Consider the following 27392-nt stretch of genomic DNA (forward strand, 5'->3'; position numbering starts at 1 on the left):
TTGTGTTACATGTTGTCATTTGACTTAGCAGGTGGTCTCAAGAGATGGGCTGGTCACGCGGTCTTTTAAAGCACAGAGGGTGGAGGTAAAGAGGGGCTGATTTCTGCCACCGTGGATTTGGAATGTATTTCCCATGGTCTGCCCATCAGATCAGCCTAAGGAAGCCCCTGCAGTTGTTTTTCCTTGGCAAAGGAAGTCGTAAAAGATTGTCCTTGTGCTCCTGAAATGATCTGGCTGTTGGTGTGAACTCCTGGTGGGTGAATCTGATTTGAGAGCTGGTGCTGTGCGATTTCCCCAGACACTGTTTTTCTTGGTGTGGGCACAAAAGAACACATGTTTTATCCTGATTGTCCGAGTCCCTTGCTGGCATGAACGATCAGGCCTGCACCATGAGATCACGTCCTTGGCTGTAAAAGTCAGTCTTTCCCTTTGTGGATAAAAATGCTAAAATATCTGGTGTGTTCCTACTTACCAAGTGTTCTTCTTATCTCAGGTTTGTGAGAAATGATTATTATGTAAAAGAGGAAAAACAGGATGGACTTTTCCAGCTAACTGGGCATGTAATGGTGACTTCCCTCAACCCCACCCTGTCTGCAAGTGGAACATCCATGACTCACCGCTCAGGCCACACAGACACTCTTTTGCAGCGTATGGGGTGGGGGCAGGATGGGGGTGCAAGGGGGTGGGCTGCTGTCCCTCTGTGTTCAGCCGGAAATGTCCAGCCGCCTCTGTGATGGACTCCTGGGAAGGACAATGTGCCATCTCACACATCATGCTATTTCTTACTGCACTCTATGTTTGTGCCGAAATAACACAATATATTAAGTGCAATAAATGCAACCATTAATACTCTGATGTTTTGGGTATGTGTTAGATGGCAGGTGCTTTCTGTTACATGAGATTTCAGTATTAGTGTGAGTCTGGATCCCCCGCTATCATGTTTCTCTCTAACTATGTGCTTTTCATTCATAGATACGTTTGGAATATTTTTCTAGTTATTTGTCCCTGAATCTTGCTTCATATGTAGATCGTGCTCTGGAATTTGCACCCAGTGTTGTGTTATGAAGAGATAGGTGCCTGTTTTATGAAGATGATTTTATCACCACACTTAAGACATTTTCATCATCATATAAGAGCATTTCTGTTTTTGAGAAAATACACCTTTAAATCAGTGACCACTAGTGTCTGATTATTTATGGATATCTACTTGAAAATGACCACCAGTTCCTGCAGAGTGGTCACTGGGGCAGTAGAAATTCATCCCCCAGAGCTGATGGGGGTTGAGGGGAAACCTGCATATCTGGTGGGAACCTCAGCTGAGTTTCTAGTGAGGATAATTGTATGTTGGATATTAATAATGTAACCACACATCCGTCACATGTGGACAGCCTAAGTAAACTGTGTGTTGATGATAGAAGGATTTTTCTAGAGAAATTGATAGTCCATTTATTTGAATATACCCTAGGTTACATTGTGTAATCCAGCCATCCCCAACCTTTTTGACCCCAGGGATGGGATTCATAGAAGACAGTTCTTCCATGGACCAGGGGAGTATGGGATGGTTTGGGGATGATTCAAGCACATTACATTTATTGGGCACTTTATTTCTATTATTGTTACATCAGTTCAACCTCAGATCATTAGGCATTAGATCTGGGAAATTGGGGATATCAGTAATGGATATCAGTAGAAATGGAATATATACATGAATTTACTTGACAATTTAGCACAACCCAAGAAATATACTAACTTTAGAAGTATCTGGTTTTCCTTGAAGAAAGTGCACTTGAAACCCTGTAATGCTAAATGCTACACTGCTGAGATTTACTTGTCAAACAATCACTGTTTTGTTTTATTTAATTGTGACCTACTGTGACAAAAATGTGTGTGTTTAAATGTTGTATCCATGGAACTTTTCACAGAACATATTTTCATTTATTTTGATGGTTTAACAAACAGAAAACTAGCATTTGCTTACAAGTACACGTATGTCAGTTAGATGGAATTTGGATTTTTGCATTTCATTGGTGAATTTTGCTCACTAAACTTTTTGTTCAGTTGTCATGGCAACTGTGTTTCTTCACAAGTTGGAGACAAGTTAGATGTTAACCTGCATATTCCTCAGAGATGAAACAGGTGTTGATTTAGGATGTGTTAGGAAGAAGCAGCAAAATCACCAGTCTAATCAGTTCTGCCTTTAACACCTTACACTTACCTCAGATTGCCAACCATCTTTCCCTGGGTGTACCCAGAAAACTGAGTGTTTTGTTCTGTCATATGGTTGAAACCTTTGGAGTAATGGAAAGACATTAGTGTGTTTGATTTCATCTAGCTCTTATTTGACTATCCTCATTTACTCAAGTTCTCTTCTAAAACAGGATTGAGAAATAGTTACAAAAATATCGTTTAGCCAATTTAAGCATACATTTGAGTAATTGAATGAAACAAGAAAACATCCATGTAGTGGTTAGATATGGGAATTCTTCTAGCCCTCCTGTCCCAGCTGTAGTGCTTAGTACAGGGCCTGGCAGGAAGTTGTACTTAAATGCTTGTTAGAGGAATGAATGAATGAGACTTTTGCAAGCAGACGATCCTTAAAGATTCTCTGGTATTCCAGAACCTGATCTCTTGATAGACTATGTTGTTTTTTTCTTGATGTTTCTGATATGCATTTTGTCATTTGTCAAAGGAATCTTGTTATAGACAATGTGGTTTCCTTCTTTCCATTAATATGAATGAATTCTTTTTCTGATATAAAAATAATGAGGTAGATACTCTAAAGGGACATGCCCACTCCTTAAAAAACAAAGAAACATAAAAAATACACTTAAGGGACTTCCCTAGTGGCTCAGCGGTAAAGAATCTGCCTGCCAATGCAAGAGACATGGATTTGATCCTGGATCTGGGAAGATCCCACGTGCCACGGAGCAACTAAGCCTATGCACCAGAACTATTGAGCCTGCTCTCTAGAGCCCAGGGACCGCTGCTGAGCCCATGTACCACAACTGCCGAAGCCTGTGCACCCTGGAGCCCATGCTCCACAAGAGAAGCCTTGACAGTGAGAATCCCACACTGCAGCTAGAGTGTAGCCCCCGCTCACCACAACTAGAGAAAGTCTGTGTAGCAGTGAAGACCCAGTGCAGCCAAAACTAAAAATAAATAAATAAAATGATCAAAATGACACTTAAGTAATACATCTGAGACTTAGTTATGAAATTTCATAGCTGTTGAAAGCAGCCTATAGGAAAAGTATTTAATAATATCTGTAAACCTCTGAAATTACTAGCAAACTGTTTGCTATAAAACTATCCTATGCTATTTAGCATTATTGAATTTTTGTGTGGCTTGGTAAAACTGAAATACATTATAGAATGAAATTAGCTAAGTGGCTGTTTGAACAGAAGATACAGCACGTGTGCTCAGTCACTTCAGTCATGTCTGACTCTTTGTGAACCTGTGGACTATAGCCCACCAGGACCCTCTGTCCCTGGGATTCTCCAGAGAAAAATACTGGAGTGGGTTGCCATCCCTTCCTCCAAGGGGTCTCCCCAACCCAGGGATGGAACCTGAGTCTCCTGCGTCTTCTGCATTGCAGGTGGATTCTTTACCACTGAGCCACTGGGGAACTTAATTCTAAAAACAGTGTTGGTATTCTAAATCCTCAGAGATGGTGTTTGCAGGCTGCAGGAAGTAAGTGCTTTAGAAAAAAAGATGGCATCTTCTTTGCATTCCATGCATGATGTTTCCAGCTGAAAAACTCATTTAAAATGGGTTTATAAACCTGGCATGCCCTTTAGGAAGAGATGGCCCAAACTGATGTGTCATTGGCAATGGCCTCGGTGAGTGGGGAGGGAAGCCACGAGCAAACATTTCCCTGGCTTAGCAGGCAGTGCTGTTTGCTTTAGGCTGGTGCACTGGTTGCCAGGGCCGCATGATCCCGCAGAGGGCCAGGAAAGCTGCCTGGTCTCTTCCGTGTGTGCAGGGCCCCGTGGAGACCCTAGGAACACCCTGACCTGGAACAGGTCAGCCCTGACCTGGAACACTGCGTGCCACTTAGTGCCACGAGCTCCTGAGAAACAGCTCACAGATTAAATTACGATTGTGTTCAAGGTTAACTTTTAAATGCACCTGATTAAAAATCAAACAGTATAAAATGGTATACATTGAAATACAAGTTTCTCACTTCACACCCCTAATCTCTCTTTCCAAAGGCTACCCTTATTATTTTCTATACTTTTATTTCTTTTTATTTTTGGCTGTGCTGGGTGTTTGTTGCTGCATGGGTTTTCTCTAGTTGTAGCAAGCAGGGGCTGCTCTTCATTGTAGTGCGTGGGCTTCTCATTGTGTGACTTTTCTTGTTGCAGAGCACGGGCTCCAGGGTGCTCTGGATTCAGTAGTTGCAGCATGTGGGCTCAGTGTGTGCAGATTCCTGGGCTCCAGTTGCACAGGCTCAGTAGCTGTGGCACACGGGCTTAGTTGGTCCTTGGCATGCGGAATCTTCCCAGACCAGGAATCGCACCCGTGTCTCCTACACTGGCAGGTGGATTCTTTACCACTGAGCCACAGGGAAGTCCAGGCTACCCTTATTATACCAGTTTCTTTTAGTTTATCCTTCTGGAAATATGCTGTGCAGACACAAGAAAAAACATCACCTTTCATTCCCAGAAATGGTAGTTGGTATACACAACGTCCAGCATGTTGCTGATACCTGCCTAGTTTCCGCTGACTGAATGCATGTAGAAGACTTTATTTAACCCAGTGGTTCTCCAGTCTGGCTGGACATCACAGTACCCCAGAAAGATTTAAACGCCCAGAGCATTCTCCGAGATTCCAGTTTCATTAACCCTGGTTGTCTATGGTCTGTCTTTATGAACATCCTACTTGGGTACCTTTAGTGTGCAGTCAAGTACACAGCCCTCTATTGATGAATGTTTAGATTGTTTTCAGTCTTTTTTTTTTTTTATTAGAGATGGTGAACATCCTGGTCAGAAGATGTTTATGCAGAAGCTCAAGTATCTTTCTAGGGTTAGGATCCAGGGTGGGAATTTCTGCCAGATCACTCTCCGGAGATGCTGCACCTGCCTACGCGCCTAGCCGTGTAACTGTGTGTAACACTATAGCGGCTGGCTGGTGGAGGTGATTGAAAGTGCCCTGAAGAAACCGTGCCCGTGGGTGGACTGTACCTTTTACAGGGGAGTTATTGACCCCCTGTCTAGCTTGTATTTTGGGGCTCGAATGATTTAAAAGAAAAATGTTCTCTGCGTGAAGGTGTTAAAAAGAAAAACCAAAAAAAACTTCCGTACCTGGAGATGTTCTTTAAGCATGATTCTTAGAATGATAAAAATCTAAAAAGAATTATACTTGTCTAACAGCTGGAAAGTAGCTAAATTGTGATGTTAGCTTCATAGGATATTATGATTAAATGATTATGGGGACTTTATTAATATAATTAAATTAAGTATTTTAATACAATATATAAAATATATTAATGCATATTTAGTATATCAACAAATACATAAAATACTAAATATATATCATGTTGATTATAACACATGCTACATAATATACATAAATAATGATATACTTATATAAATATACATATAAAATGTTACAATTAATAACATAATCAAATATTAGATATGGTAAATAAAAATCTCAGAATCAGTTGGTTCCTACAATATGAATATACTAATAAAATACATAAATGTATGATCAAGGACTAGAAGAAAAACAGAAAAATACAAGAGTTGATGTGATGGGGTAATGACCTTGTAGGTAAATATTCTTTTTAAAAAATTCCTTTACTATTATAGCATGGGCAATAAATAAAAATTAAGAAAAATTCTTTTATAATGCAAATAGCCATTTGTGGTTTTAAAAATATGTTTTCGTATTCTAAACCTCATTAACTATGGACTATCTGTGTAAGTGGTGTGTCTGCAGTCTTTTAAGACGCCTGTAAGTAGCTGCTTCTCTGGAGTGTTCGAGGAGCCCCCAGTGTCTGTGGAGGAGGGACCATTTCCTGTGCGCTAGGCGCCGGGCTGCCTGGTCTTTGCTTACATCCTCTTGCAGTTACCCTTTGACAGTGGGTATTTTATTAGCTAATTTGTAAATATAAAATTGTAATAATCTACAGATAAAAACTGAGGCTTGCTGGAGATCAATGTCTGGTTAACTAGTGGCCCTGGGAATTTAAAACCCAATTCAGTACATGGTCTGTATTCCTTCTTTACAGGTTAATATTTGAAGTTCCTAAGAGGTTTATAAGGAAGGGTGAGGTCTAATATTTCTAGGGAGCTTCCCGTTTAACTGTGCAATGATAGATACCAAGTTTAAGAGCTAACTGGTGGTACAAAGCAGTGAGTAGAGCAGGACCAAGTGTACTGTCCTGTTCAGATGGCAGGTAGGACTGAGGGCTCTTTAGTCTGGCTGCTTAGAGGCGGCTTCACCCAGGAGTTAAGACCTGAGGGGTAGGACTCAGGGCTGGAGAGGCTGGAGGTGCGTCACCTCGGCAGTGTTCCTGGGTTAGCGAATGGATCAGATTCTTTGAAGTTAGAGTGCTTCCGGGAGGCAGGATCCACTGGCCAGAACGTGCAAGGCCTTGCAAGCATTATATACATGTTCAGTTTTAAATTTCGGTGGCCCCAAAGAATAAGTGGAGGTCCTCAATCTGTACTTGGAGGGTTAATAGAAAGAGTAGGGAATCCGTTGTGGATTTGTTTTCTTGAGTTCAAAGCCAGCTCCCCCCACTTATATCGTAGGGCACACCTGTCTTAGTTTTTTCTTCAGTAAAATGAATGTAAGATGGCTTTTCTCGCAAGGTCCTGAGGACTAGAGAGCGCACGTCAGTTACACCTGCTGCACAACACTTAGCACCTGTCAGGCCTCCCATTCACAGCAGGTCTTGTCACTCTCAGAGTCCAGTGTTGCCTGCCTCTGCTTCCAGCTCCTCCAGCTTCTTCCTTGTGTTAATCCCGACTCTGGGTGATGTCCAGACTGTGAGGAAGTGACAGGTGGCTTGTCTTCATCAGGAGGTGGTGTTCCTTCCCCGAAAGCACTGGGGAGCCACTGCAGGTGTGAACAGCAGTGGGTGAAGCAACACAGCACAAATACTTTCGCTTAAATTTTGGTGCCGCATGCAGATCAGTGCAGTTTTACTTTGTGTGATATTCCTTAGTCTCCCCCGCATCCCCAACTCCAGGCTTCTCATCTCTGAACGGAAGAACCAAATGGATACAAGCTGGTAATGTCACAGTTCCCCTTTATGGTTCCCCTCCCAGCTCGTGGCAGAATCCATACGTGTAGGGAGTTCACTCTCTCTTTTTTTAAACTCTTAAGAATCTGTTACACAGTTGTTTTTTTTTTATGGTTTTTAAGATTTATTTGTTTATTTTTGGCTGTGCTTGGGTCTTCATTGCTTCTTATGGCTTTCTGTAGTTGCAGTGACCAGTGACCGGGACTGCTCTATTTTGGTGTGTGGACTTCTCACCGTGGTGGCTGCTTTGTTGAGGAGGAGACGGGCTTCAGGGTGCGTGGGCTTAGTTGCCCCACAGTATGTGGGATCTTGGTGGACCAAGGATCACACACATGTCCTCTGTACTGGCAAGTGGATTCTTAACCACAAGACAGTCAGGGAGCCACACCGTCCCCCTTTTAAAGTAAAGACTTTTTAAGAGTAGTTTTAGGTTTACAGTAAAACTGAGAGGAAGGTCCAGAGTTTTCCCCTTTACTCGAATGGTGCTTTTTTTTTTTTTTTTTTTTTTAACCAAGGGCCAACCTACCTCCACACACCGTCATCACAAAGTCCTTAGTTAACTTTCAGGTTCATTCTTGGTATTGTATGCTCTGTGAGTTTGGACAAATGTGTAATGACACGTTTCCATCCTTGTAACATCATACAGGGTATTTTCATGGTCTTAAAATCCTCTGTGCTCTGCCTTCTCCTCCCCCCTCCCACTCCCAGTTATCTCTTTTCATAGCCCAGGAGTTCCTTTTTTTCCCCTAAGTGGTTTTCCAAGTTTTGTGAAGAGCTGAACAGTTTCCTAAAATTTCAGACCTGTGCCAAGGAGAGGAGATTGCATTTGAACACGAGTTAGATTTTTACAAACAGAAAAGGGATGGACAAGGGGAAAGAGAGAGGCATTTGTCTCGGAAACTAGACGAAGGGAAAGCTTCCAGTTGTCTATAATCTCACCTAACTGAAGCGCTAAGTACTGACCCTAATTTCAGTGGTGGTGAAGGTGGTGAGGATCTTAGTTTCAAAAACCCACGCCCTCTGCCTCCTCCAGCTGACACTGTTACAGGCTACCTGGTGCCTGGAGATGCAGCCCACCCGCAGTTCATAGCCTGTTCAGCATCCTGTCTTCCTTCTTCCAAGCCACCTCGTTCCCACCCAGGTGGTGCTGGACTTTGTTCTCCCAGCTGATGACCGCCTGCTGCTCTGATTGCTGCAGCGAGGATGGAGTTTTACAGCCTGGACCATAAAAGTCAATATTGTGTTTAAAACAGCGGTAGCCACGTGAGTTGGCCGAAGCTTGCCTTGACCGCTAGCGTGTTTGGTAGCTGTTTTAACAGCAAGGTTCGAAATGAGCACTGGATTATAAGGATTGTTATGGCCCAATCAGCAGACTATGGTAGGTAGCATCCTGGAGGGAAGTCTTGCTGTCCGTCCTGTGTTAGACCTCCGCTCTCTCCCCATGTTTTAGAAACCTTTGTGTGGAGAGCCCTTGGGCTCCAGGACTCAGAGGTACTGTTGGGGGTGGGCACAGTTATCCTTGAGGATAAAATAACAGGATTGCTCCTCCCCATCTGAACAAATCCAAAATATTGTTAAACTGTCAGTTATCACCCCTCTGCTCAGAAGATTCACCTTTTCTTCTCATCCTAGAAATATCTGAGCTGTGGGGCCTTGACCACCTCTGCCCTGAACACTGGGACAAGCAGGCTTCATAGTTTTTTTTTCTTTTTTTTTTTGCTGGCTGACATTCTCAGTAAGGGTCTTTCCTCACCATCAGATTAATTCCCATGTGGCCTTTTGGGGTCAGAGGAAGAGGTCACTGACCTACGTTGGTTTAGGCCCTGAGATCCACACAGCTGGTTTTCTCCACCAGCTCTTGTGTGGTTCCGAGCCTGGCGCAGTCCAGCTTCCCAGGATTTAAGGCTGAGATCAGGCATCAAAGTTTGCAAGTAATTATGGGCTTATCTGTCTTGCACTGCGTTCTCTGCACGTAGTTTCCAGGGGGACCTGACTGGTATGCATGGAGGAATGTGCTTGAGGCATGTTTCAGAGAAATAGGGAAATGATGTGAAAGGGACAGGGAATTGTCAACAAAAAGAGTAAGTAATTCTTAAAAAGGAGTAACATATAACATTACGTGTAGGGTTTGAGCCTAAGTAACCCGGGCAAATGGTAGCATAATTAATGCAAGTGGAGAAATGACTTGAAAAAAGCAATGTGTATGTTTGTTTTTGCACATGAACTTGAGGTGCAGCTGAATACCCCAGTCATAATGCTCAGGAGACAGTGATTGAGGGGATATTTTAGGCTAGTATTTGCCAAAGGGGCCTGGGAAATCTACATCTCTCTCTTAAGACTTTTCTTCTTTCTTTTTTTGTAATTAAAAACATTGAGGAACTTCCCTTGTAGTCCTGTAGTTAAGGCTCCATGCTTCCAGTGCAAGAGGTGTGGGTTCGATCCCTGGTCAGGGAACTAAGATCCCACATGCCTCATGGCCAAAAAATTAAGGTATAATTCGTATATAACATTTTATTAGTTTCAGGTGTACATCGTGATTTGCTATTCATGAATATTGTGAGGCAGTCGCAATAAATGTAGTTAACATGTGTCAGCTCATGTAGTCACAAAAATGTTTTTTTCCTATCACGAGAACATATAAGACCTATTGTCTTAGCAACTTTCAAATATGCAATACAGCATGAACTGTAGTCACCATGCTACGTCCTAAGACTTTTCTCTTTCTAGTCCCTCCCTCAAAATTACTTTTGTCCAAATTCTGTTTGCTTTTCCCCACCCAGTTCAAATGCTACCTTGACAGTTTTGCTGAGCCCCAAGTGGGCACACCCCTCCCCCCAGCCCCTGCACTTACTGTTTCTTTGTTTGGTCTTTATGCCACTGGCAACATTCTACCAGCTGGTTTTCTAATTAACCAGACACGACCAGATTATACCTTGCGTGCAGGGAACATCATATGTCCCTGTAGCACACAGCACAGAGCTGAGGACGCTGATTGTAGCTCAGTCAATGTTTAAATATACTTAGTCAAGCCTGGCTTTTTTTTAGCTAGTATTACTACTTAGAGGAATATAAATTTATGAGCCATTCTATGGAAGTTCCTTTCTGTGCATAAACTTGCCTCTCTAAAGCTTTTAAGGACATCTCCCCAGGCTTCCCCTGCAGAATTTAACCAGTACGCGCGTTTATCCTGTCTGTGTCTATGTTTACCCCCTTCTCTTCTTTCTTTCCAGTTACAGGGTTATTTAATTTTTATTCAACCTTAGAGACTTTTCTGTAGACCATTTTATCTTTTTCTATACTAGTTCCAGCTTAGATTTCTAAGGTTCATCACCAAGAAATGTATGATGTATTCTCTTAACAAGGTACTTTTTTTTGAGAGCTTGGGTTTGTCATCAGAATAGCTTGAACGCCATCATTCTCTAAACTGACCAGACCTTTACTCAAACTGAAACTCCTGTACTTATCTGATGTTCAGAGAACCTGAAAGAGCTTAGTGTGTGTTCCCTCTAGTTGGACATTTTCAACAAGAAAATGTCTAGTGCTGTCGACACGTGGCCCTGTCCCTGGCTGTCTCTCTAGATCAGCCATGAAGAGGTTGGGTTCACTCTCCACCCATCACTGAAAAGACCACACTGTTTACACTTCTCCTTCCAGAGAAATGTTTGCTTATCCCTACTTCTGTTTTCTGGTCTTAATCCAGATCTCTGTCCAAGATAAATATTCTATTGGCTTCACACTGTTTTATCCTCGTTAAAAACGAATGACCAGATACCTGCAGTTCATAGGGTGAAAATGTTAATGGTGATTCAGACTCGGATGAATAAATGAATGCTTGTTTTGCTTTCTCATGTCATAGTTTTAAAAAAGAAGCCACCTAAGTTTACTTGTGCATGAATGACATATACTTACAACTTCAGGGGGCTCTCAGATGTCTGTTCCTCTCATTTGAATTTTGTGGATGTCAGTTTTGAGAGAAGTGGGCTGACTAGGACTTGAGAGTTATGCATTTCACCCATAAATTGTGGCTGCTTTCATATGGTGTTGAGAGTTGACAATGTTTTTTTAAGTTTTTTAAAATAATTTTTAAATTTATAATTGAAGGATAATTGCTTTGTAATATTGTGTTGGCTTCTGCCATCCATCAACATTAATCAGCCACAGGTATACATATGTCCCCTCCCTCTTGAAGCTTGCTCCCACCTCCCACCCATCCCACCCCTCTTGGTTGTCCCAGAGCACCAGATTTGAGCTTTCTGAGACACACAGCAAATTCCCTCTGGTTATTTATTTTAAATATGGTAATGTGGCTTTAATTTCCCAAAGCACATAGCTTAGTTTGGGAGGAAGCTCCAATAGTCATTCTCTGCAGCCTTTATTCCATGAGAGTATTGCCCCGTCTCCTAGTAACAAGTTACCCAGCATCAGAGGAGTTGCAGTTTTGATCTTCAGGGCTTCACTTCTCCTTTTGACTTTCTGTGGTTTCCTCCTCCTAATGCTATATCCTTAATTTGCCACATTAATTAACTCAGATGAGGTGATTTCTTAGTGGGGTATGGGGACAGGAGGCCCGAGGGGGAAAGATTATTTTCTGAGTGCTGCTTCTCAAGGCCCTAAGGTCACTTTTATCCCCATCTGTGATTTGATCTATGCACCTGAGGCAGAGGCACCTGTGGGTCCAGATGCCTAGAGGCGGGAGCCTGTTGGGGATTAGAGTAGCGTGTGCTTCGATGATGTTGAGAAAGTCCCGCCATGAGGTCCTGTTAATGGAATCCTCTCCTCCTTGGCAAAGACTAAGAAAGACATGTTTAGCCCAGGAAATGTAGTGGTGATGGTTTCAGAATAGTAACAAGCCTCGCTGGAGGGTTAGGATACTGCAGTTAGGAATCACATCGAGACATAAACCGGTTTCCCTCGTGGATTTCTTTTCTAAAAATCATGCTGAGAGAGAGGTGAGTATTGGTTAAATGTGCTGTTGACTGTTGAAGACCAGACTGTTGAAGATCCAATGAGAAAGGATCATTGATGATGGACTTAATTGTAATAGTTCACATTTACGTGGATTTTATTTTCCAAAGTGGTCACATAAATTTCACAGAACAGGACATGGGTCCCCTGGACTAGGAGGTAGGTGCCTGTGCAGGGTGAGTTAGGTTGGGGACACTGATCTCTGGGCTCCTGATTCGTGCTACGGCCAGTTTTTACCCCTACAAGTTTGGCCAGGTCCCTTATTTTTTTTTTTTTAATTTTTATTTTATAGTGGAGTGTAGTTAATATACAATATTGTGTTAGTTTCAGGTGTACAGCAAAGTAATTCAGTTATATATATATGTGTGTATCTATTCTATCCCAGATTCTTTTTCCTTACAGGTTTTTATAGAGTATTGAGTGGAGTTCTCTGTGTTATATAGTAGGTCCTTGTTGATTAACTATTTTATGTATAGTAGTGTGTATGTATTCATTCCAAACTCCTAATTTGTCCTTCCCCCACTTCCCCTCTGGTAACCATAAGATTGTTTTCTATGTCTGTGAGTCTGTTTCTGTTCTGTAAATAAGTTCATTTGTATCATTTCTTTAACTTCCAAGTGTAAGCGGTATCATGTGATGTTTGTCTTTCTCTGACTTCACTTAGTTTGATCATCTCTAGGGCCACCCATGTCACAAACGGCATTATTTCGTTCTTTCTATGGCTGCGCAATATTCCATTGTGGATGTGTACCGTGTCTTCTTTATCCAGTCCTCTGCTGACAGGCATTAGGTTGTTTCCATGTCTTGGCTGTTGTAAATAGTGCTGCTGTGAACATTGTGGTGCATGTATCTTTCTGAATTTTTATTTTCTCTGGATATATGCCCAGGAGTAGGATTAGAAGTGGGGATAGACGGTAGATCTGTTTTTTTTTTTTTTTTTTTAATTTTTTAAGGAAACTACATACTGTCCTCCACAGTGGCTGCACCACTTTACATTCCCACCAGCAGTGTAGGAGGGTTCCCCTCTCTCCATACCCTCTCCAGCATTTGTTTGTAGCAGTTCCCTTGCTTTGTACTTGTTAAAAATTGTTATGAATTTGTAACTAAAATGCATTTTATGTTTTTTAGTTATCTTGGACAGGTATTCTTTTGTGTATCCTTGAACATGTGCTCTTTTCTGGTATTGAGGTGCTCCAAGCCATTAACATATGACTCTTCAGATTCAGGCCTAGATTTCTGGGTGTGGCTGGGCTGGTCCCGCTTCTCCTCGCTGTCCCCCTGCCCCCACCCTTCTTACCCCAGTCAGAGTGAACCTGTCTCGGTTCCTCCAGCACTTTCGAGCGTTCTCTTTGTAAAGCTCTCCTTGGGCGGACCTGGCCTCTTGCCTCCACCTCTCAGCCGCGGGCTCTTGCTCAGTGCAGGGCAGAAGCGGCCGTGGGCTCCGCAGCCTGACCTCGGCTCTGCAGCACCGACGCTGTCGCCGCCACACATCTGTGTGGTCTTGGTGCTTTCCTGAGCCTTGCTGTGCTGGGCTGCTGTTTCCTTGCTGGCCTGGTGGGACCAGCACGACCACTTCGTGGCGCAGCCATGAGGCTCAGATGGGGCTGCCCTTGCAGGGTGAGAGCCATGCCTGGTCCCTGGTAAGTGCTCTGACCACCACCCCAGGGGACAGCACAGCTCCGCCACGTCGTGCCCATCACCGTGCTCAGCACCCCATCCCATTGGGGTGTGGTTTCCTGTGCCAGATTCTGCCGTGACCCCGCAGAGTCAAGGGGACATGCTGCACCCATGGATGGTCCATGCCCTTTATTGGGCGGTGGGGGGCGGGGAGGACAGTGCCCAGCGCATTTGTACATTCGTAGGCCCTCAGGAAATCAGTAAATAAGCAACAGCCCTGTCTGTTTAATGCCTTTGACCTCAGCTTTCTTTCCCTTTTGTGAAGATCGTCTTAGCATTTATTGGTAGCTTTGGATGAGGAGAGAAATGATAGAAAAGACCAGCTCCTGGTTGGGCATGGGATTCTTTGTGAGCTTCTGGGGTTGGGACTTTGCTGTTTTGGGCCCCTGCTCTCTGAGGAAGAGGCGGTGCACACGGATAGGCCTCCGGGAGAGGGGCTGTGTCCTCGAAGCCAAGGTTACAGTGGGGTCTGAGAGAAGCATCAGGGCTGGGTGTCCCTTATGGGGTCATAGCTGCCCTGTCCAACTTGCAGGGTTTCTCACTTTCAGCTTCTGTCAGTTGTCAGGTGCTCGTATAGCCCAGAAGCCACTTGACTTTAGTCAGCAATGCAAGCAATGCAAAGGGAAAGCTTATGCAAAAAGGAGAAGAGTTTCTGGATGGAAGTAACGGGAGAGAAGCGTTTTCAGCTCCAGGGGTGGTGATAGTTCACCGTGGCAGCCCCACTGGTGTTCTTGGTGCACAGAGGGCCTTTCTTAGGGGCAGGCGGGGGCTCGCTGGGCTGCCATGATTCCTTTGTTCAAGGCGGTTGGAGGTCTGGCCCATGATTAATTGCTGTAAGGTATGTTGGATCTTCAGGGCTCAGTGGTGAACAGCAAAGACTGACTCCGGACAGGGCCGCAGTGCAGTCACTTGGAGGACAGGTTCCAGCCTTCCTCCACCTGCTCTGCCCTGGTGGACTGGCGGTAATAATCAGCTGTAGCGGTGGGCCATGCACTCCACTGTCCTGTGGAGGCATCTGGTGCGTGTGCACTGCTTACAGTTTGTTCATATGGGGGCCTGGTTCTTTCCAAAGGAAGCAAGGTGGGATGTGTAGCAATCACGAGAGCCTGTGTGTGTGTGTGTGTGTGTGTGTGTGTGTGTGTGTGTGAGAAAGAGAGAGAGAGAGAAAGAAACAGCAGGCTCTTACCACTCAGAAGTCATTTTCACATAGTTAAGATGTTAAAGATGCTCTTCTGTTATGAAAAACAGCTAGTTCATGTGTTTATCAGAATAATGGGTATATCCTAGAGTGACCTGGGTTTTGTAGGATGGCCAGGTGCCCTGACCACCCTGTATGATGATGCCTCTGTGTGTGTTCCGAACTCTAAAAGTTAACTCAGGAGCAAGCTTCACATCTGCTCCTCGTCTTCCGTATTTCAGGTACAGTGAACGGTTAGAGCACAGAAGTGAATGAGGTACATCCTGCCCTCGAGCTGTTCAGTCCATGGAGGTTTATTCTCCAGGTTCTGTTGTAACAGGTGTAACAGGAATTCACAGTGTGCCAGAGAGCAGAGGCTGGGGGCCTCACAGAAGCACCCAGTAAACAACTCTTACATGACCCAAGGTCTCTAACATTGGTAGGTTCCTTCATTTTTCAAGTGGTTTTTTTTCTTCTTAGCACTTTTTTAGGTTTTTTCTCTTTCCATTTGGAGAGTTAGATACTGAATATATATATTTACATTTTGATGCTTGAGCTCCTAATTTAAAAATTTTTCTTGTCCTTCCATCTTATCTGCGGATGATTGTCTAAAAGTAAAAGCCGAGTTCTCATGATCTGAATGCGTTCACTATGGATAGTTCCCTGCAGACCTGACTTGGGGCTGGATGGGGTGGGGGTGAGCATTAGGTGGGCCACGATAGTGGCCTGGGACTTGGTGTTTTCTGGAGGACTTTGTGGTTTCTCCCCAGCCCCTCAGGCTGCATTGCTTCCAGTCCCCTCACTAACCTTGTTTTACTTTTTAGGATCCCCAGATATCCCAAGCTTCAGATGTTTCTTTCGCACTGAGAACCTGTAAGGAGTTCTTACGTTTGTGTGTTTTTGATACGAGGAATTTTGCTAGTTGTAGCCCGTGATGATTCAGATGCAGGAAATGCTTTTGGAAGGTCACTGCCTCCCATGGGTTCACGGGGCACCAGGCCTCCTAGCCCCACTTGACACATGACCTCGGTAGTGATCTTCACATTCTGTGTGCCACACACCCCCACCCCACACTGTGTGGAGTGAGGGCTGCAAATGTCTGTCACCTCCCTTCTCTCTGGGTGCCTTACGTAGAAGCGCTGCATGTAATGAAAGCTGTGTGTGGGTGGATGGGGGGTTCTGATGGGGCCTGAGCAGGTGACAGAAGACACTGAGACCCAGACAGCAGGGCCTTCCAGTCTTTTCCTTCCAGTAGAGGAGGCACAGGTGAGTGTGGGCCAGGCTCTGGTTAACAAGCATTCGCCCCACACCCAGCTAGTCCCGGGGACACATGGAGGACTGAGACACGAGCTGCCTCTGGAGCTTGTGGGGAGCAGAGGGGGTGGCCATGGAAACCACATTGGGTACCAGGACAGTTGCTCCTCATCGCTCTTGGATTCCGTGTGTACAGGCTCGCCTGCTCACCAAAACTTGTTCATAGCCTTCAGGTCAGGGCTCAGGATGTTTTTCTGGTCGTCCCCGGACACAGGCAGGTTGACAGAATCCTGCAGCCTCCCAGTGTGCGCGCTCCCAGCTGAGGGCAAATGAAGCAGTGCTTGCCTTTCCTGTGTGCTCTTGTACTGCAGACACATGAAGTGTGCAGTCGAGAGTCCAGGTGGGGTTTTTTCCTTTGCAGTTTTGTGCTTTTCATTGGTGATGTTGCTGTTCGAAATGGCCCATGTGCATTGTGCCTGAGTGCTGTCTCAAGTCCTCAGGCAGGACGGCTGTGATGTACCTGATGGAGAAACTCTGTGTTAGGTGAGCTGAGTGCAGGCGTGAGCTCTGGTGCTGTCGGCTGTGGGTTCAGTGTTAATGAAGCAACGGTATATATTAAATAGCAGAAACACAATAAAGTAAGGTTCGGTACTAATCAGTTGATGAAAATCTTGCGGCCAGAGGTAATGCAGGCACATAACCGTGTATTTCTCCTAAAAGCAGCCGTTCATCATTAACTGAGAAGGCAATGGCACCCCACTCCAGTACTTTTGCCTGGAAAATCCCAAATGGACGGAGGAGCCTGGTAGGCTGCAGTCCACGGGGTTGCTGAGGGTCAAACACAACTGAGCGACTTCACTTTCACTTTTCACTTTCATGCACTGGAGAAGGAAATGGCAACCCACTCCAGTGTTCTTGCCTGGAGAACCCCAGGGACAGGAGAGCCTGGTGGGCTGCTGTCTATGGGGTTGCACAGAGTCGGACACGACTGAAGTGACTTAGCAATCATTAACTGATTCCGTCTTCATGGAGCCTGTATAGAGCTCAGGCACCATGAATGACCAATCTCCCACACTGAGAGGTAGAAAATGGGCCTCAGATTCTAGAATGAGTTGGACTGATGAGGTGGGGTCAGAGCCATGGCTTTGCAGGGCTTGAGGGATAAAAGAGTAAAGCCCAGATTGGGCTTGTATAGGGAGACCCTGGAAGATTCCATCGTCCAAGGGCAGGCCTGGGGGACGGGGTGGCTGTAAGGACAGGGCTACAGGCACAGGCTCCTGGGAAACTGCAGGGTAGACGCAAGGCTGCCAGAGGAGGCAGAGCCCCAGCTGGGCAGGGGTGGTGAGAACAGTGCCCAGGCGTGTGACTGTGTGCTCATTCCCTGAGATTCCGTGTGCTCTGAGACGAGATGGGGAAACTGGAAAGTCTGGGTGTAGACACCGGTGTGCAGAGACTGCTGCCAGTGTCTGATGAGTGACTGGTTCTCCCCAAATAGGTGTGGTGTTCTGGTTTACAAGCCCCGCCCCCTTTGCACCTGCACAGGATGGGGAGCCAAAATCAGCCAGGTTTATGGGTTAGATTCAGGGAGGGGAGAGGAGGAGGGTGGTGAGTGAATGTGGACCGGGTCACAGGGTGTCCCATCTTCTGCAGAGCAGGCTGAGCTCACACTACCAGTTTCCTTCACGCTCGCCCAGCACCCATGGCCCTGCAGTTCCCAGTTCCCTCGTCCTGTGACCGTCTGGGTGGAAGCTGGGGGCGGGCACACTGTGGTTCATACAGAAGTACCAGCTGCTCTCGGTTCTCTTGCAAGGGGTGGGGATGAATGGCTTCCTCTGATGGTCTGAGAGGTTCCCGCATGAGCCTGGCCTTCCAAATGCCCCGTGTCTCAGACTAGGTTTCCTGCCTTTTCTCAGGGTTGGAGCTGGAGGAGTGGCTGGTCAGACACATGCATACCACCGATCACGGGGCCAGCCTGAACGGAGACGTGCCGAGTGTAAAATCCACCGTGGAGTCCAAGGACAGGGTGGATTATTGAATTCAGTTCATCTGTTCTTTTGTGCTTTTTTGAAACGTGAGTCTTAGAAAATTTTAAATTACATGTGTGAAAAGTGAAAGTGAAGTCACTCAGTCGTGTCCGACTCTTTGCGACCCCATGGGCTGTATCCTACCGGGCTCCTCCGTCCATGGGATTTTCCAGGCAAGAATACTTGAGTGGGTTGTCATTTCCTCCTCCAGGGCATCTTCCTGACACAAGGAGCGAACCTGGGTCTCCCGCATCGCAGGCAGACGCTTTACCATCTGAGCCACCGGGGAAGCCCAGCTTCCCGTAAATTTCTACAGGACAGTGTTTCATTGTTCCCTTTGAACTTCTCAGACATAATTTGAAAGCACTGTTCAGTGGTCCTACTTCTAAAGACCAGATTCGTGGCTCCACTTGTGTTTGTTTACTCAGATGATCAAGCGTCTGACCGCAGTGCAAGGCCCTGGTTTGATCCCTGGGACGGGAAGATCCTCTGGAGAAGGAAATGGCAACCCACTCCACTACTGTTGCCTAGAAAATTCCACGGATGGAGGAGCCTGGTGGGCTACCGTCCGTGGAATTGGACACGACTGAGTGACTTCACTTCACTTTGTGTTTGTTAATTCCGTGGAAGTTGTACACTCTTCCGTGGAAGAGTGTAGCTGTTGGAAACAAAAGGAGTACAGTCGTGAGTACAAAAAAATCTCTCTGGTAGGGAAAACTTCTCCCTAAGAAATGTGCTCTTCCTTTGTGGAAATCCTCGCGTGATTCTGTGTCACAGTCAAGATTCACGACAGTTGTACTAGATGCACCGTAACTGACGTAATCTTTAAGAACTGACATAAAGGTTAGTGTTGTCTCGTGTTTTGGACTACTTAAGTTTAGTCAGATTTTTAAATGTGTAATTATTCTTTAAAGGCTTTATTTTTTACTTTTGAAAATTATTTACCCACTTATTTATTTATCATTTGTCTGCTTTGGGTCTTAGCTGTAGCTTGCAGAATCCTTATTGCAGCACATGGGTGTCTCTGTTGTTGGGGCTCGCAGCCTTAGGTGCTCCTCGGCATGTGGGATCTTAGTTCCCCGACCAGGGATGCAACCCGTGTCTCCTGCACTGGAAGGCAGATTCTTAACCACCGGACCACCGGGGAAGTCCCGTAAATGTGTGATTTATTTTTCACAGGAACACCTGACTCTGTGCTGCTTTGAGTCATAATGAGGTTTTCTTGTCCCTGAGAAAGTGACTGTTTTCAGAACCTGTATGAACAGCGGTGTGTGAGGTAGCCTCAGTGAATCCGACAGAAAAGAGGTTATTCCCGACTTCAGAAGCACTTACCAGCTGCCTTCTCCTTGCTGGGTGTGAGCTTAGCTCCACAAGTAAAATGCAAAAGAAACCAAAGTGTTGCTGTTCACGTTCTCAAGTTGGAAGTTCGTAGCCAATGTTAATGTCCTGATGCATGGGAGGAGGAGAGGATAATACCTGACTCTAACAGCTAAAGCATTACAACCTGAAGACTGTTTATCACAAAATGCAGATCCAAGGTTACTTGTGTAAGCACCACTTGCCTCTGTGTTCCTGATGGGGACTGTGCACTGCTGGAGCCTCTTGTCCTGCACCGTGACTGATACCTGTGTGAGATGCGGGGGCTGTGGTTCATGGTGCAGCTGAGGGTTGGTTGCAGCAAGGTTGTGGGTGAAATTCTGAGCTGCTGGAAACACATAGCCTCTTTCAGGGGCACTGTCACTGAGTCCATCCTGTCTTCCTGTGTGGTTGTTGAAGTATCCTTAGGAAAAGGGTTCTTATGGGGAGCATTTACAGGATAGATGGTCCTTGGTTTGGGTCCTAAAAGCTTTTGCTGGATTTGAATCTGTTAGGAGGGGCGGTCTGTGTAGTTGGAGGGACCTAGGAGGTGGAAAAGGACTTGATCCATGGAAGAAAGAATGGCTTATGTTCCCATCAAAGCTAATTAATCATAGATTTCATTTTCTAGCTGTTACACTAATTTGTTCTAGAGTTTATGGTTCCCAAGGGGTTCTACAGTGAGTTGCTTTGGAAGGCTTAATCGTCTGCAGCTTCCAGAGAATTGGCCCTGTTTGGGAAGGAGACTGACTTTCTTGGATAAAACTATGATTTACCAGATGTCATTGTGGCCACAGTTATTCATCTTTGCTTCATGTTGAATAATACAATCCAGTCATCCGTGAACTTAGCTGCCCAGACAGGACAGTGAGTGCTCTTGGGCAGGCATGTAGAAAGTAGGACACCCACATCCATCTGAACGGTGTGGCTTTTCAGGGGGCTTTCGCAGGCTTGCAGTGAGCATCCTTAGCCACCTTCCTCAGAGTAGAGTGAGTGTCAGCATCACCATTATTTCCAGCTAAGGAGACAAGCTCCAGAGGAGGCAGTGGCACCCCACTCCAGTACTCTTGCCTGGAAAATCCCATGGGCAGAGGAGCCTAGTGGGCTGCAGTCCATGGGGTCGCAAAGAGCCGGACACGGCTGAGCGACTTCACTTTCACTTTTCACTTTCATGCATTGGAGAAAGAAATGGCAACCCACTCTAGTGTTCTTGTCTGGAGAATCCCAGGGACGGGGGAGCCTGGTGGGCTGCCGTCTGTGGGGTCGCACAGAGTCGGACACGACTAAAGTGACTTACCTTACCTTAAGGAGACAAGCTCACAGAGTCATGTGGCCCAGAGTGATGAGGCCACAGCTGAACACAGCCGTCTGCCCTGCAGATCTTACCTCATGAGATCGTCCGGCTGCCATGCCTCCTGGATCCTGGTCCCCAGCTCGTCATGAGGAGCTGACTCAGAGAAACAAGAGGCTGCTGAGTCAGAGCTGACAGCCTTTCTCCAGCTCTCTCCTCATAATTGACTTCTGTCGACTGCCAAGCAGCCCTCTTAGTCGGCAGCTGGTAGAACTCTCAGAGCACTTGAGGAGGCTTGTGCATGTAACTTGCCAGCAATCCAATTACGTGAGAAGCGTTTCGTTTTAGCTGTTACGGTATCACTGTTTTGTCTCCGGCCAACCAAACCAAAGAATAGGCAAGAAGCACCTTCTGTTACTAAGTTAACTCTTTTTTAAAAATATATTTCTGTATTTGACTGCGCTGGGTCTTACTGGCAGCACCTGGGATCTTTAACCTTCCTGTGGCATGTGGGGTTTTTGGTTGTGGTGTGAGAACTCTTAGTTGTGGCATGTGGGATCTAGTTCCCTGACCAGGGATCGAATGCGAGTCCCCTGCTTTGGGGGCCCATAGTCACTCAGGTAACTCTTAGTCTAACCTCTAGTAGGTTTCCTTGAATAACTCTCATGACCTTTATTTTGCACTGAATGGATATGTAACCGGCCAAGAATGAGAGGGATGCCGGTAAGAAAGCTGTTGCAACAGTCCTGGCAGACACAGGGCTTATACTCTGAGCAACCCAGCATCTGCTTCAAAGCGTCAACAGAAAAGTTCAGCATTATGTTCAAATGGAAGGGAGAGGAACATAGATGCAAGTCCTTTCCTAGGTATTTTTTGAGACTTGTGTCTCATGAGTTACACAGTTTGGGTAAGAATTGTACCAGTTTTGACAGGGAGATGGGAGGGAGCCCTGAAAACTTTGTCCCGCAGAGCTGGTTTCAGTCAGACAGGTAGAGTGAGCCGCCGTGCTGGACAGGAATTCCTGCAGCTGCCCATATGCCCAGTCACATGCTTTGGGGGGAACGATTCTGAGCCAATGGCCAACGCCTGGGCTCAGGCCTTTACCTCTTTCCCAACCCTGGGCTGCCAGCAGTTTGTTCAGGCCCACACACCAGTGACAGCCTGACCCGAAATCAGAGTTAAACTTTACAAGTTGTGTAATCTTCGCTAATATGTTTCCAGCTTCTGGAAGTTTGCAAAGGAATAGCATGTGGTGGGTGTTGGGAAGTCATAGGGAAAAAGGATTGTAGATTGAGGTCTGATATTGGATCTTAAAAAAAGTTTTTAACTAAATTACTGATTATCTAGCTGATTCCAGAAAGAAAGAGATCATTTCTCAGGGATGAAAAGACAAGCAGTACTCCTCCTTGCAGGTGGAGAGCCATCCCGGAGAGCCTTCCGACCTGGCATTAGTGAGTGTGGCCTGGCCACCTCTTCTCCTGGTAATGAAGCAGTTAGAGCCCCAGCCTTGCTGTAACCCTCCTCCTGAGAGAAGACTTTTCACTTACTACCTTAGGGGTCTCCTGGGGTCTCGTCTCTCTTTTCCTTACTTTATGTTGTCAGCATCTTGTACTTGGTTAGGTACATGCCCTTTGAATAACACTTCTTTTTAAAAACGTGTCATCATCTTGGGGTGGCAAGGGGTGAGGGGAGTATACTTGTATGTATACTTGTGGCTGATTCACGTTGTTGTACAGCAGAAACCACAACATTGTAAAGGAATTATCCTCCAATTAAAAAGAAATTGAAATGAGCAAGGAACATTGGAAACAAGGCAGGAAAACGTTGAACTATTTGCAGGAGGTGTTCTATATAATATAATTATATTCCAGAAGATATAGCCAATTGGAAATACCAATCCTAGTCTGTTTATGAGAATGAACTGAAAGATTGTTCAGTTCAGTTCAATTCAGTTCAGTCGCTCTGTCGTGTCCGACTCTTTGCAACCCCATGAATCGCAGCATGCCAGGCCTCCCTATCCATCACCAACTCCCGGAGTTCACCCAGACTCATGTCCATTGAGTCACTTTCATAAGGTAAGAACACGAGAGGACAATGAAATCTAACAGCACTTGGAACAGAAATAGAAAATGCTTTAGAATAATTCCAAAAAATGTTTAGCAGAAAAATATATCTAGTTCCTGGGGACATCTTAATATTGTGAAAAAAAAACTAAACTATCAGTATTGTGAAACAAATGAAACTATCAATTTGAGTCTAACTCAAATAAAATGTCGATGATTTTGTTAAAAAAAAAATTCTCATTGTTAGGTGTGTTGTGTTGCTGCTGGGTACTAAGCTGCATCTCCAAATAAAGGGAAATTGAGGGATCTTGATTTTGGTTAAGATGTTTTAACAGAGTCTGTAGCTGCAGCTCTCTACTTTTGCTGGTTTGTGTAGATATTAATGATAGCAATCACTGAAGGAAAAACTTTGTGAGGAACATAGCAGTCTATGTTAAAAAACACACAGGGTGCGTACTTTGCTTTTCCTTCCAGCCGTCTGAAATTGTTTGGACTCTTGACAATTTCCTTACCATAATGCCTGCAGAATTGTTATAGAACAAAGAAGTCAAGTGGTCATCACTGGTTTGGCAGCAAGAAATTAAAAACAAGTCTCTTTACCCATGGTTTGTAAATAATGCATAGCTATTGAGATGGGAATACCAGACCACCTGATCTGCCTCTTGAGAAATTTGTATGCAGGTCAGGAAGCAACAGTTAGAACTGGACATGGAACAACAGACTGGTTCCAAATAGGAAAAGGAGTTCGTCAAGGCTGTATATTGTCACCCTGTTTATATAACTTCTATGCAGAGGATATCATGAGAAACGCTGGACTGGAAGAAACACAAACTGGAATCAAGATTGCCGGGAGAAATATCAATAACCTCAGATATGCAGATGACACCACCCTTATGGCAGAAAGTGAAGAGGAGCTCAAAAGCCTCTTGATGAAAGTGAAAGTGGAGAGTGAAAAAGTTGGCTTAAAGCTCAACATTCAGAAAATGAAGATCATGGCATCCGGTCCCATCACTTCATGGGAAATAGATGGGGAAACAGTATCAGACTTTATTTTTCTGAGCTCCAAAATCACTGCAGATGGTGACTGCAGCCATGAAATTAAAAGACGCTTACTCCTTGGAAGGAAAGTTATGACCAACCTAGATAGCATATTCAAAAGCAGAGACATTACTTTGCCAACAAAGATCTGTCTAGTCAAGGCTGTGGTTTTTCCTGTGGTCATGTATGGATGTGAGAGTTCGACTGTGAAGAAGGCTGAGCGCCGAAGAATTGATGCTTTTGAACTGTGGTGTTGGAGAAGACTCTTGAGAGTCCCTTGGACTGCAAGGAGATCCAACCAGTCCATTCTGAAGGAGATCAGCCCTGGGATTTCTTTGGAAGGAATGATGTTAAAGCTGAAACTGCAGTACTTTGGCCACCTCATGGGGAGAGTTGACTCATTGGAAAAGACTCTGATGCTGGGAGGGAATGGGGGCAAGAGGAGAAGGGGATGACAGAGGATGAGATGGCTGGATGTCATCACTGACTCGATGGACGTGAGTCTGGGTGAACTCCGGGAGTTGGTGATGGACAGGGAGGCCTGGCGTGCTGCGACTCGTGGGGTTGCAAAGAGTCGGACATGACTGAGTGACTGATCTGATCTGATTGTCGAAAAGTAGAAAATAGAGAATTTTAAAAGGAAAAGTGTGTTAAGTCCCGCTATGCAAAGACATTCTGATGTTTCCTTCCTGTTCTTTTTTTCTACTTTTGGTTTTTGAAAAGCACAGTACTTATCAAAGAGCATATACCATTTTGTATTGTATCCTATTATCTTTATTTAGCATTATAGCATAAGAAGTTTTCTGTGTTTCACAGATTTCATGAAGACATGAGACATGCGTTCATTCTTTCAGTTGCTGAGAGCCTTTTATTGATTGGCTGATTTTTGGCTGTGCTGGGACCTCACTGCTGTGTGTGGGCTTTCTCTAGTTACTGTGAGTGGGGACTACTCTTCGTGGCGGTGTTTGGGCTTCTCATTGCAGTGGCTTCTGTTGTTGCGGAGCACAGGCTCTAGAGCATGGGCTTAGCTGCTCTGTGGCATGTGGGATCTTCCTGGATCAGGGATCGAACCCATGTTCCCTGCACTGGCAGGCAGATTCTTATCCACTAAACCACCAGGAAAGTCCTGAGAGCCTTTTCAGTGCCTCAGAGTCCCTGGAAATGGGATGGGTAGTAACCTGGATCATGATCAGGGCCACACATCACCATGAACTCTCAAGTAACTTTATCTGAATCTGAAAGCTCCGTTCTCCCACAGGTGCTTCCTCATTTTAAATCAAAGGAGTTGTATGGGTTGATTTTACTGTCTGTTTCACCTTACTTTGGATGAAAAAGTCCCTCTGTGTAGGAGTCAGAGCCTCAGCTGGGCATAGTCAGGAGAGCAGGGCAGTTCATGGCAGGCAAGGGGACCCACGAGAGACCTGGCCACCATGGTGCACGGAACAAACCCCAGCCCCACCGAGGACAGAGTTAGTGAGAACCTGTATCTGTCGGTAGCCTCCGGTTGATCCTGGAGGAGAGACTTGGACTTGACTGATGAGCCAGTGACATCCAGCTGCCGCACCTCCTGCTCGTCCCTGGTCGGTCCTCGGGTGGAGTGAGTGGTGTGGCTCACCTCTCACTGGCAGGGATGTCTCAAGTTCCGGCCCGGCCCGGACGCACTCCCCACGGCGAGCCTGGTCCCTCGGTCCGTCTGTACTCCGCTCTTCCTGTCTGCTAGAGAGATCAGTGCTGCCCGCTCCATGACTGACAGAATGCTGCTAGAGCTGTGCTTGGCACGTGGCGGCGTGAGACTGATCAGCCAGCAAGTCACCCCGCCCCAGCGTCTGTCTGTGCTCTGCCGGCCTTCCTCAGCACAAGCTTGTCAGGTGGGCTTCTGTGGTGTTAGGGTGGGGCTGTGGGCTGACGCTGTCCCTCAAACGGCTGAGTGCTGAGGGACATGGTCTCCATCCTGCATCTGTCTTCAGAGCCTATTTCCCAAAAGCACACTGCCTCACTCCCTTACCTGAGTCCATGTCCTCTAGCCTAGCAGGCACCTTCTTTTTTTCAAATTTGATTCTTTAATTAATTTTTTTTTTATTTAATGAAGTATAGGTGATTTACTGTGTTGTGAACGTTTCAGGTGTACAGTGAAGTGATTCAGTTATACATACATATATATATATTCATCTTCAGATTCTTTTCCTTTATAGATTATTGCAAAATATTGACTATAGCTCTCTGTGCTGTATGAAAGGTTCTTGTTGTTTATCTGTTTTATATATCATAGTGTGCTTCTGTTAACCCCAGACTCTTAATTTGTCCCTCCCCCATCCCTTCTCCCCTGTGGTAACCGTAAGTGTGTTTTCTGTGTTTGTTAGTCCATCTCTGTTTCACAGATAAGTTCATTTCTGTCGTATTTTAGATTTTGCGCATACACGATTTCACATGATATTTGTCATTCTCTGACTCACTTCGTTTAGTCTGATAATCTCTAGGTCCATCCATGTTGCTGCAGTTGACATTATCTCATTTTTTAACGGTTGAGTAGTATTCCATTGTATATATGTACCATATCTTCTTCATCCATTCATCTGTTGATGGACATTTAGGTTGCTTCCATATCTCAGCTATTGTGAATAGTGCTGTTATATATATTGGGGTGCATGCATCTCTTCAAATTAGAGTGATCTCTAGATGTATGTCCGAGAGTGGGATTGGTGGATCGTGTGGTGGTTCTATCTTTAGTTTTTTCAGGATCCTCCGTACTGTGCTCCATAGTGGCTGCAGCAATTTTTCATTCCCACTAACAGTGTAGGAGGTTTCCTTTTTCTCCACACCCTCTCCAGCATTTGTTATTTGTAGACTTTTATGATGGTCATTCTGACCAATGTGAGGTGATACCTCATTATAATTTTTATTTCCATTTCTCAGTAATTAGCAATATGGAGCATCTTTTCATGAACCTGTTGGAGGCCTTTTTAAACAACTCCATGTTGAGTGAGAATGTACAGACAGAAAAGTGTACATGGTCTGCCTGCTGTGTGTTCACATTAGCAGTGCCTGGATCAGAAACAGAGTTTACCAGCATTCTGTAACTTTTTTGATGTCTCCTGCTGGGGACCACCCTTCGAGAAGCCCTGATAGGAAGGCTTGCTCGTGGTCATTCCTGGGTGTGGGAAAGACATCAGGGAGGGAAGGAGTTACCCCATGGGAGGGGGGATCTGTGCTGTGGATCCGGAACCCCACCCCCTCCTCTCTGTTGATTCTTACTTTCTTTACATCAGGGTAGCATGACAAGGCAGAGGGAGAT

At 45.3% G+C, this 27392-nt stretch overlaps 1 protein-coding gene across 3 annotated transcripts in view; it reads left to right on the top strand.

Annotated features, from left to right (window-relative positions):
* Positions 1-27392, top strand: part of FNIP2 (folliculin interacting protein 2) — a 126396-nt gene that overhangs the window by 5422 nt on the left and 93582 nt on the right. Inside the window, exon 1 of one of the 3 annotated variants that reach the window (XM_027567245.1) lies at positions 18256-18399. The exons of the other annotated variants lie outside the window; for them this stretch is intronic. The gene's annotated coding sequence lies outside the window, so the exon portion shown is untranslated. Of the gene's footprint in view, positions 1-18255; positions 18400-27392 lie in introns of those variants that run through there. 3 annotated transcript variants of the gene reach the window in all.

The sequence above is a fragment of the Bos indicus x Bos taurus genome, chromosome 17 (genome assembly GCF_003369695.1).
Source record: "Bos indicus x Bos taurus breed Angus x Brahman F1 hybrid chromosome 17, Bos_hybrid_MaternalHap_v2.0, whole genome shotgun sequence".
Taxonomy (NCBI): Eukaryota; Metazoa; Chordata; class Mammalia; order Artiodactyla; family Bovidae; genus Bos; species Bos indicus x Bos taurus.